The sequence below is a fragment of the Callospermophilus lateralis genome, unplaced genomic scaffold (assembly GCF_048772815.1).
Source record: "Callospermophilus lateralis isolate mCalLat2 unplaced genomic scaffold, mCalLat2.hap1 Scaffold_105, whole genome shotgun sequence".
NCBI lineage: Eukaryota > Metazoa > Chordata > Mammalia > Rodentia > Sciuridae > Callospermophilus > Callospermophilus lateralis.
Genome location: NW_027510702.1, coordinates 1,010,840 through 1,023,235, shown reverse-complemented (window position 1 = coordinate 1,023,235; position 12,396 = coordinate 1,010,840).

The window sequence follows — 12,396 nt, the reverse complement described above, 5'->3', positions numbered from 1 at the left end:
AAGTTGCATGAATAAGAAAATATTTTTTTGGAATGATGTAAATATTTTCTGCTTAAAAACAGTGAAAGATTTATCATTCTATTTTTCAAAACTGTATAATTAATATCTATGGATTCAAGACCAGTACATATGACTTCACAACAAAAAAAATATAAGGAGGGGGGGGCTGGTCTATTTAGGAAATAAGTACAAGCATAGAAAAACTTAAAATGGCATGTAATAAGCAGGTATTAATTCTGGGTAACAGATATAATATTCACTTTATTTATATACATTTTACATTTATGTAATAAAACATTTTCATCTAGTTATTAAGAACCTCTTTGCTCTTTAGGATCATAGATGAAGAAAATGATTTAGTCTGTCTTGAGCAAGCCTGATTCAAAATGTGTTTACTTTTGTAAAATATCTGAATCTTCATATACATTTTTGTGTGTTTGTATACATGCATAATACTTCAATGGAAATTTTTTAAAGTTATGTCTGTGAAATTATTCAGTATATCAGAATACTAGCACAGAATACTAACAACTATTTTTTATTTTATTCAAATTTCAAATTGATTCACTTTAGATTTTTATATTTTATTATTCTCGGGCATTTCTCCATGTTCTAACACTTGAAGTTCTCCATGTTCTAACACGTGAAGTCGTATGTATGTGTGTGTGTGTGTGTGTGTGTGTGTGTGTGTGTATTTACTTATTTATTTTGTAGTGAAGTTGTATTCAGCAACAATTTGGAAAATATAATATTTTATTCATTTATTTTTCTTCTGAGTACAGGGGATGGAATTAAATATCACTTTACCATTGAGCTTTATATATATATATAATTTTGATATGGCACCTTACTATGTTGCCAATCCTGTCATTGTACTTGCAATCCAGCTTTATAAGATTCCTTCATTGCAAGAAATACTGGCATGAACCACAACAAATTACTTAACACATTTTCTGTAATAATATTTTCCAATTAAATTTTTTTAAATTGATATGGTTCATGAACAAGGCACTTAGAACTGTGTCCTGTATCTTGTGTATTCTAAATAATTTTTAACTGTATTGAGTGGACAAAAGTGACTATCATAGATCAATGTCTGAAAAGGACATCAATAATACAATGCAGGGGCTCTAGTTTGAATTAACTGCCCTATAAAATTTCATGTACTAAAGGCTTGGTCCCCAGGGTGTTGTATTTAGTGGAAGCTTTACAAGGTAAAGCATAGTGGGAATCATTTAGTTCATTGTAGAGTATGTACTTGAAAGGTATTTTTTTTTTTTAGTTTTCTGTTTCCATGTGCTCCTGCCATAATGTACTCACTCACCTCAAACATAAAGCTGTAATACCAAATACACTTATCATTTATCAAGAAGAATCTCCAAAACTTTTACTCAAAATAAAGATTTTTCTTTAATGTGATTATCACAGGTATTTTTCATAGTTAGAAAAACCTGACTGACAAATTGGGTGAGTCTGAAAGGCCAAAGTCATGAGCATATATCTTATGTGTCTTTGCAACTCATTCAACAAAATATGTTAATTTAAAGCACTAGCTTTTAGTTTTGCTACAAATAATAATTCCTTTCAAATTTTTCAAAAACACTGATGACTGAGTTCATATCCAGGGATATGGATTCCATTGTTTTAATGCAATTTGGTTTTTGAAAATTAAAGAGCACTTTAAGTGACAGTACACTTTAGCCAGAACTAAGAACCATTGTTTCACAATTGAAAATGCATTAGCTCTGTGTGGTTTCCATGTATGCTGTGTTGATTTGTCCACTTCAGCCTTTCATGTGGGGGTTTATAAAAAACAAATTTGTCCATGTTAAAAAAATAAAAGAATGATTTTCTTGTATCCTCAAGTGTTTAGTCAAACTGTTGGTGAAAAAAAATATGTTTTCTCAGTAGACCTGTCTTGTTCTCTTGCTTTCATATCAAGAAATTCTTTCATTAGAACAATGTCTAGGTTTAATCTATGTTAAAACTCATAAGTAAACTAGAAGGAATAAAGAAAAAGAATGAACTCAGTTGCAGACATAGTGTGTGTTATTCACATTTTTACTATTATCTCATGATGAGAAATAAAAATGGATAATTTGACTTTCATTTTCAAAACATAGCCCAAATCTGTTTACCCAAATTATTCCCTATTTAGAAAATAAAACAAAAGAAAACAAAAATAAAGAATGAAATATTTGAGTGTTCTCTTGAAAATGTTTGAATACTAAAAATGTAGTAAGGGATATGAAGCTAAAAAAATTTTTGCTTCTCTAGCAGAGAAGTTCCTGAATTCCTAAAAAAGTTGCAGTGTGTGTGTGTGTGTGTGTGTGTGTGTGTGTGTGTTGTGTGGTGTTAGAGACTGAACCCAGGGTCTTGTGAATTCAAGGCAAGCACTCTACCAATTGAACTAAATCAACAGCCTTAGAAAAGTTGCATAGTTACTTTGGCCTAGAAAAATCTTTGAGTTAATGAGGCAGGCAATTGTGATTCTGAGTTCAAAACCTTACGAGCCTCTTAGTACCTGTGGTATTGTACAATTTTATTAATTTAGAATAGGAATACAATTGTGTTCTAAAAGAAAAGGAAAATAAAAAGGTATGAAATGCAAAAACATCTCCAGTTTCATATCCTTTCCTGCATCAAGGCCCTTGACAATATTTTTTATAGCTGTCTTTTTCAACAGGCAGAATCTGTTTGTCAAGATGTAAATAAAATTGGTTATTACATTAGAGCCAGTAGAAGACAGACAATATGGAAGTTTACTGGTATGGTGCCTAGACTTAAGTGTCTTAAATTCTTCCTGTTATTATCTTTTTAAACCTCACCATCTCAAGAAGGAGAAGTTCATATTAGGCTTATGAAGGAGAAGAAGCTATATAAATGAGAGTGAAAAGATCACAGAGGACAGCTATTTCTCTTCAAGGCACAGGGTAACAAAGTCAAATAAGAGATCATGTGCTTGAAAAAATCCTGGTGAATTCAGAATAGCTCAGATTAACACAGCCTAATTGGTCTTACTCACAAAATGTTCATTTGAATCATGAATTAGTTTGCAGGTTGTTTGTAATACTTTATAGCTCATCAACAAAATGCATTCAATACAAACAGGAAACCAGAATTTAAAACATGCTGATTTCAAGTAAACTGAATAGAATTAGGCATGCATGAAGCACTCAATTCATTTTTTTAACTTGATATTTTGCTCTCAGCTTATTAAAAGTTACATGAAAGGGAATGCATGGATGGTTTTAATGCCACTGAACACTATACAGTAAAAAGTGCAGAAAGCCATTAATATCCCTGGTGACAACTCTCAGACAAGTTGAAGATGGAAAACAGTCCTATGTTAACATAGTCAAGTTAAGTCTTGGCTCTCAATTTTTTTTATCTACACATATGAAAACTCATTAAAAATTCAAGAAAAAGTCACCACCTTATTCATACTGATCACAAGCCCAAAATATAAGCTCTATTAATTTATACATTTCTTCTCATTTTTCCAACTTTTGAACATTTCATTTTGGATGACCTTGAAAGTGTCCAGTTTGCAAACTATGGTATTTCTCATTTGAAGAAAGAATAAAACAAAGATAGCAAAAGACACAAGGAAGATACAATATTTTTTACTTGGACAGGAATAAAAATGTTATATTTTTATTATTATAACACAAGATTAATTTCAAAGGGTTAGCAAAGCCACACTCTCTCTAGAGGTTCTAGGAAAAAATTCATTCTAGCTCCTGGTGACTTCTAGAATTTTTTGACTTGTTGTCAAAAATGTTTATGGAACATGATAATATCCCAACAGATATCAAGAAAAGCAAATAACACTAGCATAATTGAGAGTCAAGGATCAGAGAAGAAGAAGGTGGAAGAATAGGCAAACTAAAAAGAGCAGAAAAAAAAATAGTACTGAAGAAGGAGAATCGATCTGAGAAGAAACAAGAAACTACTTAAGATGTATAAGATGCAGGGATAAATAGGTTGCTCTCAGTTGAAAAAAAAAGAAAATATTGTGAAAGCATAATACTTATTCCAGTGGGCTCATATTTAGAAATTCCTATAAACCAGGAGTTAATGGTCCAATCAAACAAGTGTGCCACATACCTGGCTCCCTGCTCTTACAGCTCTACAAGAAATTCCACAATTTTTTTCCTCTCAAGTTTTTTAAATTTTTTTTCCTCCAGCCACTGCTCATCCAACTTATATCTGCTGTTGCTCCTTGCTCCACTTCCTGACCTATTCCCTCTGATCTCCCCGAGCTTGTCTTTAGTAATGCTTACCCATTCTTGTTTTTCTTCAACCCATCCCACCAAATTGTATTCTCTGGTAACCTCTCATAAAATCACTATTAATGCCCCAACCCCTTTTTATTCTGGTTTCTGTATCACCCTTAGATTTTCTGTAGTAACAAAGCATCAAGAATGATTATCAGATTTGGTTTTCTACACAATGAGCTACCTTTTTTGTATAATTCAATAAATATATGGTCACAATTATTATTTTTTGTTTGTTTTTTGTTTCATTTTCAAAAATAATAGTTCTTTAAAAGAACTAGTTGTACAAAACTAATGTGTTGCCTTAGTGAGACCCGATGGTATAGTGAAAGGAAGAGTACCTGTAGGTATTATCTGTAGCATAATTAATGTTCTATTTATTGATATAAATATTAGTTCCATTGTATTTTACCTTTTAATAATTCATTATAGTTTTTATGCTGGTTCATTATTTGAGTTGGTTAATAATATTGAATTCATTAAATAAAAGGTAAGTGGGGAAGAGCAGAAAAGATTTAGAAAAATACCAGAACATACATTGGGATGTTGGTTATATTAATTATGTTGATTATTGAGCTGGTGTTATGGATGTGTTCAAATGTCAAAAGATAATACATAAACCTTAAATATGTTTGGTAATCATATCAATAACACTGAAAAATGTGTAATGTGTCTAGGTTGAGGTTAAAAATAAATCACACATATAAATAATAAATTTAAAAGAAAACAGAATTCATTCACTAAATATCTGTCTCAATATTTTGATAAAGGAAATGATTATAAAAAGGCAAGTAGAGAAAAAATACACAGAAAATGAGCAACATTTAAAATAATAACAATGAACATACCATTGAAAGTATCAGGAATGACAGGTGTTTCATATAGACAATAAATAAATTGAAAGAGTTCTGGTAAATTTTACAAGTAAACATTGCATACTATTTATATTTTGTGATTCAACATGTATGGTTATATATAATGATGCCTAAATTAATGATGGGGATACATTCTAAAAAATGCATCATAAGTATATTCTTTTATTTAGCAAAAGATACAGGTTATTGACACATTACTTGATGGCATAAACCCCTACATACCTAGATTATATTGTAACCATCAGTGCAATGAATTCTAGTACCGATATAAAATATTATGCCATATATAACTATAAGATTTAACATTATAGCAATCTGTATAGACCTCTAATGAGATAAAAAAATTCTCCTTTGGAAATAAAGAGAGAATACTTAAAAAAACACACAGCCATTTGGACAATGAAATATAAAAACTGCATTGAAATATATTACAATGGCTGGGGATGTGGCTCAAGTGGTAGTGCACTTGCCTGGCATGCGTGCGGCCCGGGTTTGATCCTCAGCACCACATACAAAACAAAGATGTTCTGTCCGCCAAAAAATAAAAAATAAATATTAAAATTCTCTCTCTCTCTCTCTCTCTCTCTCTCTCTCTCTCTCTCTCTCTCTCTCCTCTCTCTCTCTCTCTTTTTTTAAAAAAAGAAATTTAATACAAAAATTGATATATTTTCCACAAAATCTATTGGGACAATACTGTATTTTTGTGACAAATATGTCATTATAAATTTTCCTGATATGAGCTACTTAGAATGAAAAAGCAGAATTGCAAGATCAAGGTAAGTAATGGCATATATGCACAAATATCTGTATATACATACATATATATGTTTATATATAAATATATATATTCTTAGTTATACATATCTATATAATTATATAGATATTTATATATATATATGATGCATATAATAAATGTATATATACATACATATATTTAAAGGCATATATATATGCCTTTAAATATATATATATAAGCTGGGATATTGTTTATTTGGTAGAGTGCTTGCCACAAATGCACTAAGCCTTGGATTCAATCCCCAGCACCAAATAATAATAATCATAATAATAATAATAATAATAATAATAATAATAAAGAAGTTTGCTGAAGCAAGAGGCTCTCAGTTTTAAACCCAATCTTAGCAACTTTTCCAGGCCATAAGCAGCTTTGTGAGTCATTGTCTCAAAATTTAAAAAGTAAACAGACCAGAGGATGTTGCACAGTTGGAAGCATCCCAGAGTACATAACCTGATGTCACAGAAGTAAATGAAAAATGAAATTTAAAAAAAAAGAGACTCCAAAAAAGAGAAGTCAAGAGTCAGGGGTGGCAGCATATGCCTATACTTTCAATACTCAAGAAGCTGAGAAAGTAGAATCACAAATTCAAAGGAAGCCAAAATAATTTAGCAAGGCCCTAAGCAAGTTACTGAGACCCTGTCTATATATATATATATCTCAGTGATGGTTAAGTGCCTCTGGTTTCATCTCCAGTACCAAATACCAAAACAATAACAACATCAACACAAAAGACAAACAAACAAAAAGAGAAAAAAGTACTTAAAAAGTCACTTCATAAATGAAACATAAGTGCTCACTAATTATAAAATAGCTCAATAGTGTTAGAAATTAGAGAAATGGAAAAATAAAATCGCACCTGTGAGACAAAATTAAATAGTATCTAGGAAACATATAGAGCAAATAAATTCTTATGAACTGAAGATGGAGTTAAAATTGTTATTTCTTTGAATAAAATAGCTATTAAAAAAACATGATCATGCAGAACTTAGTGACATATGACTGTAATCCCAACAGCTCTGGAGGCTGAGACAGGGGGATCAGGAATTCAAAGCCAGCCTAAACAATTTAGTCAAATACTAAGCAACTCCTGAGACCTTGTCTCTAAATAAAATACAAAATAGGACAGAGAATGTTGCTCAGTGGTTCAGTGTCCCTGAGTTAAATTTTGTATACCAAAAAAAAAAAAAAAAATACTCATTCCCCAGCAAAACCATATGCTTATAAAATCATCACACATGTGTACCATGGTAACATGTGAGGATACGGCAGCTTTTGTACAAACAGATAAAACCTAGAGCATGGATATAAAACAAAGTATATTGGGAAAGACATAAGTAGTAAAGACTGGAGAAAATTATTTCCTAAACCCATTTTCATCACACTGTATCTATTTGGAAAAATATTCTGAAACACCAGAGTTTTAGTATAAATCATTTACATGTGATATTTTACATGCATCTATATTTTTAAAATAAATATTTAGAATTTGAGAAAATAAAAATATACAAAAGAACATAAAAGACTCAATTATGCACATCATATGTATACAATAAAACTGATTATTACCAATCTGTAAAATTCCCATGATATCTATTTTTTTTTCAAAATACCAGCATATTTTAGTTATAACTGAAGAGGGGCCAGAGCAAAAATTCTAAAATTTATCTGAAATGTTACATGTATATATTTGAAATTAGCCTCTAAAAATTTGAATTAAAAAAATAAAATTATTGCAAACAGCCACCCCACCCGCCTGGTTCTTAGCCACGCGGCTGCAGCCACCCGGCTTTACAAGCGGCCCCCGGTGGCCCCGCTTGGCGAGAAGGGTCCCCGCCCGGCCGGCAGACAGCTCCCGCCATTCCCCTCTGGCTCTGCTAAGATAACAATGCAAAGATACAGCGCTACGGATTCTGCAGGCTCCCGCCAGCTGTGCAAATACTGTACTCAGAGCTGAATTCTGGACTTGAGATGGGGAAGGAAGCCATCCAATTCGGTTCTCCACATCGGTCAGACCACAGAGGAAGCCAGCGGCCACCATCTTGGAGAGCTGACGTCATTATCTCTGTTTTTTTTTTTTTTTTGACTGATCACAGCTCTTTCAGCTATAGATCAGCGGGGAAAACTTAAGGGCCCCTCCCAGCTCTCCTGTGAGCACAATAGCCAGACCAAGGGCGGCACGGGAGCCGGCGGCAGCCGCGGCTGCGGCGAGGGAGCCGGCGGCAGCCGGGGCAGCAGAACGGGAGCCGGCCGGAACCGGCGGGAGCCGCAGCAACGGTGCGGGAGCCGGTGGGAGCCGCGGCGGCGCTGGCACAGGAGCCGGCAGGAACCGAGCGGCACGGGACTCCCAGCTACCGCTCCCACCAGTGCTGACAACTGAGGTCTCTTGCACCGACTCGCCTTGGCGTGGGACTCACGGCTACCGCTCCCACCAGTGCTGACAACTGAGGTCTCTTGCATCAAATACGGGGGCGTGGCTACCAGAAGGTAAGCAAATTTGCTGGGGGTTCTCAGCCCCAAGCTCTACAAACTTAGGGCCTGAGGGAGGCAAACAAGGAGAGTGTGCCCAGGCACTAATGAAACAGCTGCTCCACGCATGTGCAAGGTAGGCGGAACTGTGACCACCGACAAAACAGGCCCAGTGGACTGCCAGACACATCGCTCAGATTGGGGGAGGGGCAGAGCCGCCGGGCGCCTGCAAGTTACACAGACCTGCGAATCACCAGCAGATCAGGCCCAGCAACCGCGGAGCGGCAGAGCCACCCCCCGGCCTGCAAGGTAGTCGCACTTGCCACACACCAGCAGGTCAGGCCCAACAAACTGCGGAGGGGCACAGCTGCCCCACGATCCTGCTAGGTAGGCAGTACCCTGACCACCAACAGAACAGGCTCAGAGGACGGCCAGACACATCGCCCGCCCCGGTTGGGGGAGGGGCAGAGCCGCCAGGCGCCTGCAAGGTAGGCAAACCTGCGTTTCACCAGCATATCAGGCCCAGCAACCCGCGGAGCAGCAGAGCCACCCCCGGGCCTGCAAGGCAGGCGCACTTGCCACCCACCGGCAGGTTAGGCCCAGCAACTCTCGGAGGGACACAGCTGCTCCACGCACGTGCAAGGTAGGCGGAACCGTGACCACTGACAAAACAGGCCCAGTGGCCCGCCAGATACATCGCCCCGGTTGGGGGAGGGGCAGAGCCGCCACCAGCACCTTTTAGGTAGACAGACCTGCAACCGACAGACAGAACAGGCCTAGTGGCCAGCGGAGGGACAAAGCCGCTGCTCACGCCTGCAAGATAGGCGGACATGTGACCACCGAAAGAACAGGCCCATCGAAAGTACAGGCACAGCGGCCTCCCGGCGTGATAGACACATTGCCTCAATTGGAGGAGGGGCAGAACCACCGCCAAAGCCTGCGAGGGAGACTTTGCAGCTATACAAGAGCAATATAAATATATAGGGGGAAAAATCAATAACACAACAGTTTCACCAAGCAGAAAGAAACGTGATCAATATGAAAAGACAAGGAAAGAAAGGACCACAAGCAATGCAGGTCAACTCAACTTTAGAAGAGGTAATATCTGCAGCAGATGGAATGTCAGATAAAGAATTCAGGATATACATGCTTCAGATGATCTGGAGTCTCAAGGAAGACATTAGACAGCAAAATCAGACAATGAAAGACCACTTCGACCACTTTGACAATCAATTACATAAACAAATCCAAGAAGCAAAAGATCAATTATACAGGGAGATAGAGGTTATAAAAAACAAACAAACAGAAATCCTGGAAATGCAGGAAACAATAAACCAACTTAAAAACTCAATTGAGAATACTACCAGCAGAGTAGAATACTTAGAAGATAGAACATCAGACAATGAAGACAAAGTATTTCAACTGGAGAAGAACATAGACAGCTCAGCAAAGCTGTTAAGAAACCATGAGCAGAACATTCAAGAAATATGGGATAACATAAAGAGACCAAACTTAAGAGTCATTGGGATACAGGAAGGTACTGAGGTCCAAACCAAAGGAATGAGCAATCTATTCAAAGAAATAATACGAGAAAACTTCCCAGACTTGAAGAATGAGACAGAATCCCAAATCCTAGAAGCCTACAGGACGCCGAATGTGCAAAATCATAAGAGATCCACACCTAGACACATTATAATGAAGATGCCCAACATACAGAATAAGGAGAGAATTTTAAAAGCTACAAGAGAAAGGAAGCAGATTACATTTAGGGGTAAACCAATCAGGATAACAGCTGATCTTTCAACACAGACTCTCAAAGCTAGAAGATCCTGGAATAACATATTTCAAACACTGAAAGAAAATGGGTTCCAACCAAGAATCGTGTATCCCACGAAATTAAGCTTCAGGATGGAAGATGAAATTAAAACCTTCCATGATAAACAAAAGTTAAAAGAATTTGCAGCTAGAAAACCATCTCTTCAAAACATCCTCGGCAAAATATTACAGGAAGAGGAAATGGAAAATATCAATGAAAACCAACAGCGGGAGGTAGTACAGTAAAGGGGGGGGAATAATCAAAGAGGAAAACAAACCATGTTTAGTAACATAAATAAACAAATATGGCTGGAAGAACAACCCATATCTCAATAATAACCCTAAATGTTAATGGCTTAAACTCACCAATTAAGAGACACAGGCTAGTAGAATGGATCACAAAACAAGACCCAACAATATGCTGCCTTCAGGAGACGCATTTGTTAGGAAAAGACATACATAGACTGAAGGTGAAAGGTTGGGAAAAATCATATCACTCATATGGACTTCGGAAACAAGCAGGAGTGTCCATACTCATATCAAATAAAATAGATTTCAAGCCAAAGTTAATCAAAAGGGATGAAGAGGGACACTACATACTTCTCAAGGGAACCATACACCAACAAGACATAACAATTATAAATATATATGCCCCAAACAATGGTGCAGCTATGTTCATCAAACAAACTCTTCTCAAGTTCAAGAGTCTAATAGACCACCATACAATAATCATGGGAGACTTCAACACACCTCTCTCACCACTGGACAGATCTTCCAAACAAAAGTTGAATAAGGAAACTATAGAGCTCAATAACACAATTAATAACCTAGACTTAATTGACATATATAGAATATACCACCCAACATCAAGCAGTTACACTTTTTTCTCAGCAGCACATGGATCCTTCTCAAAAATAGATCATATATTATGTCACAGGGCAACTCTTAGACAATACAAAGGAGTAGAGATAATACCATGTATCTTATCTGACCATAATGGAATGCAATTGAAAATTAACGATAAAAGAAGTAAGGAAAAATCATGCATCACTTGGAGAATGAACAATAGGTTACTGAATGATCAATGGGTTATAGAAGACATCAAGGAGAAAATTAAAAAATTCTTAGAGATAAATGAAAACACAGACACAACATATCGGAATCTATGGGACACATTGAAAGCAGTTCTAAGAGGAAAATTTATTGCTTGGAGTTCATTCCTTAGAAAAAGAAAAAAACAACAAATAAATGATCTAATACTTCAACTCAAAATCCTAGAAAAAGAAGAGCAAAACAACAGCAAAAGAAGTAGAAGACAAGAAATAATTAAAATCAGAGCTGAAATTAATGAAATCGAAATGAAAGAAACAATTGAAAAAATTGACAAAACTAAAAGTTGGTTCTTTGAAAAAATAAATAAAATCGACAGACCCTTAGCCACGCTAATGAAGAGAAGAAGAGAGAGAACTCAAATTACCAGCATACGGGATGAAAAAGGCAATATCACAACAGACACTTCAGAAATACAGAAGATTATCAGAAACTATTTTGAATCCTTATACTCCAATAAAATAGAAGATAGTGAAGGCATCGATAAATTTCTTAAGTCATATGATTTGCCCAGATTGAGTCAGGAGGATATTGACAACCTAAACAGACCAATATCAATTGAGGAAATAGAAGATACCATCAAAACATTACCAACTAAGAAAAGCCCAGGACCGGATGGGTATACAGCAGAGTTTTACAAAACCTTTAAAGAGGAACTAATACCAATACTTTTCAAGCTATTTCAGGAAATAGAAAAAGACGGAGAACTTCCAAATTCATTCTATGAGGCCAACATCACCCTGATTCCTAAACCAGACAAAGACACTTCAAAGAAAGAAAACTACAGACCAATATCTCTAATGAACCTAGATGCAAAAATCCTCAATAAACTTCTGGCGAACCAGATACAAAAACATATCAAAAAAAATTGTGCACCATGATCAGGTAGGATTTATCCCTGGGATGCAAGGCTGGTTCAATATACGGAAATCAATAAATGTTATTCACCACATCAATAGGCTTAAAAATAAGAACCATATGATCATCTCGATAGATGCGGAAAAAGCATTCGACAAAGTACAGCATCCCTTTATGTTCAAAACTCTAGAAAAAA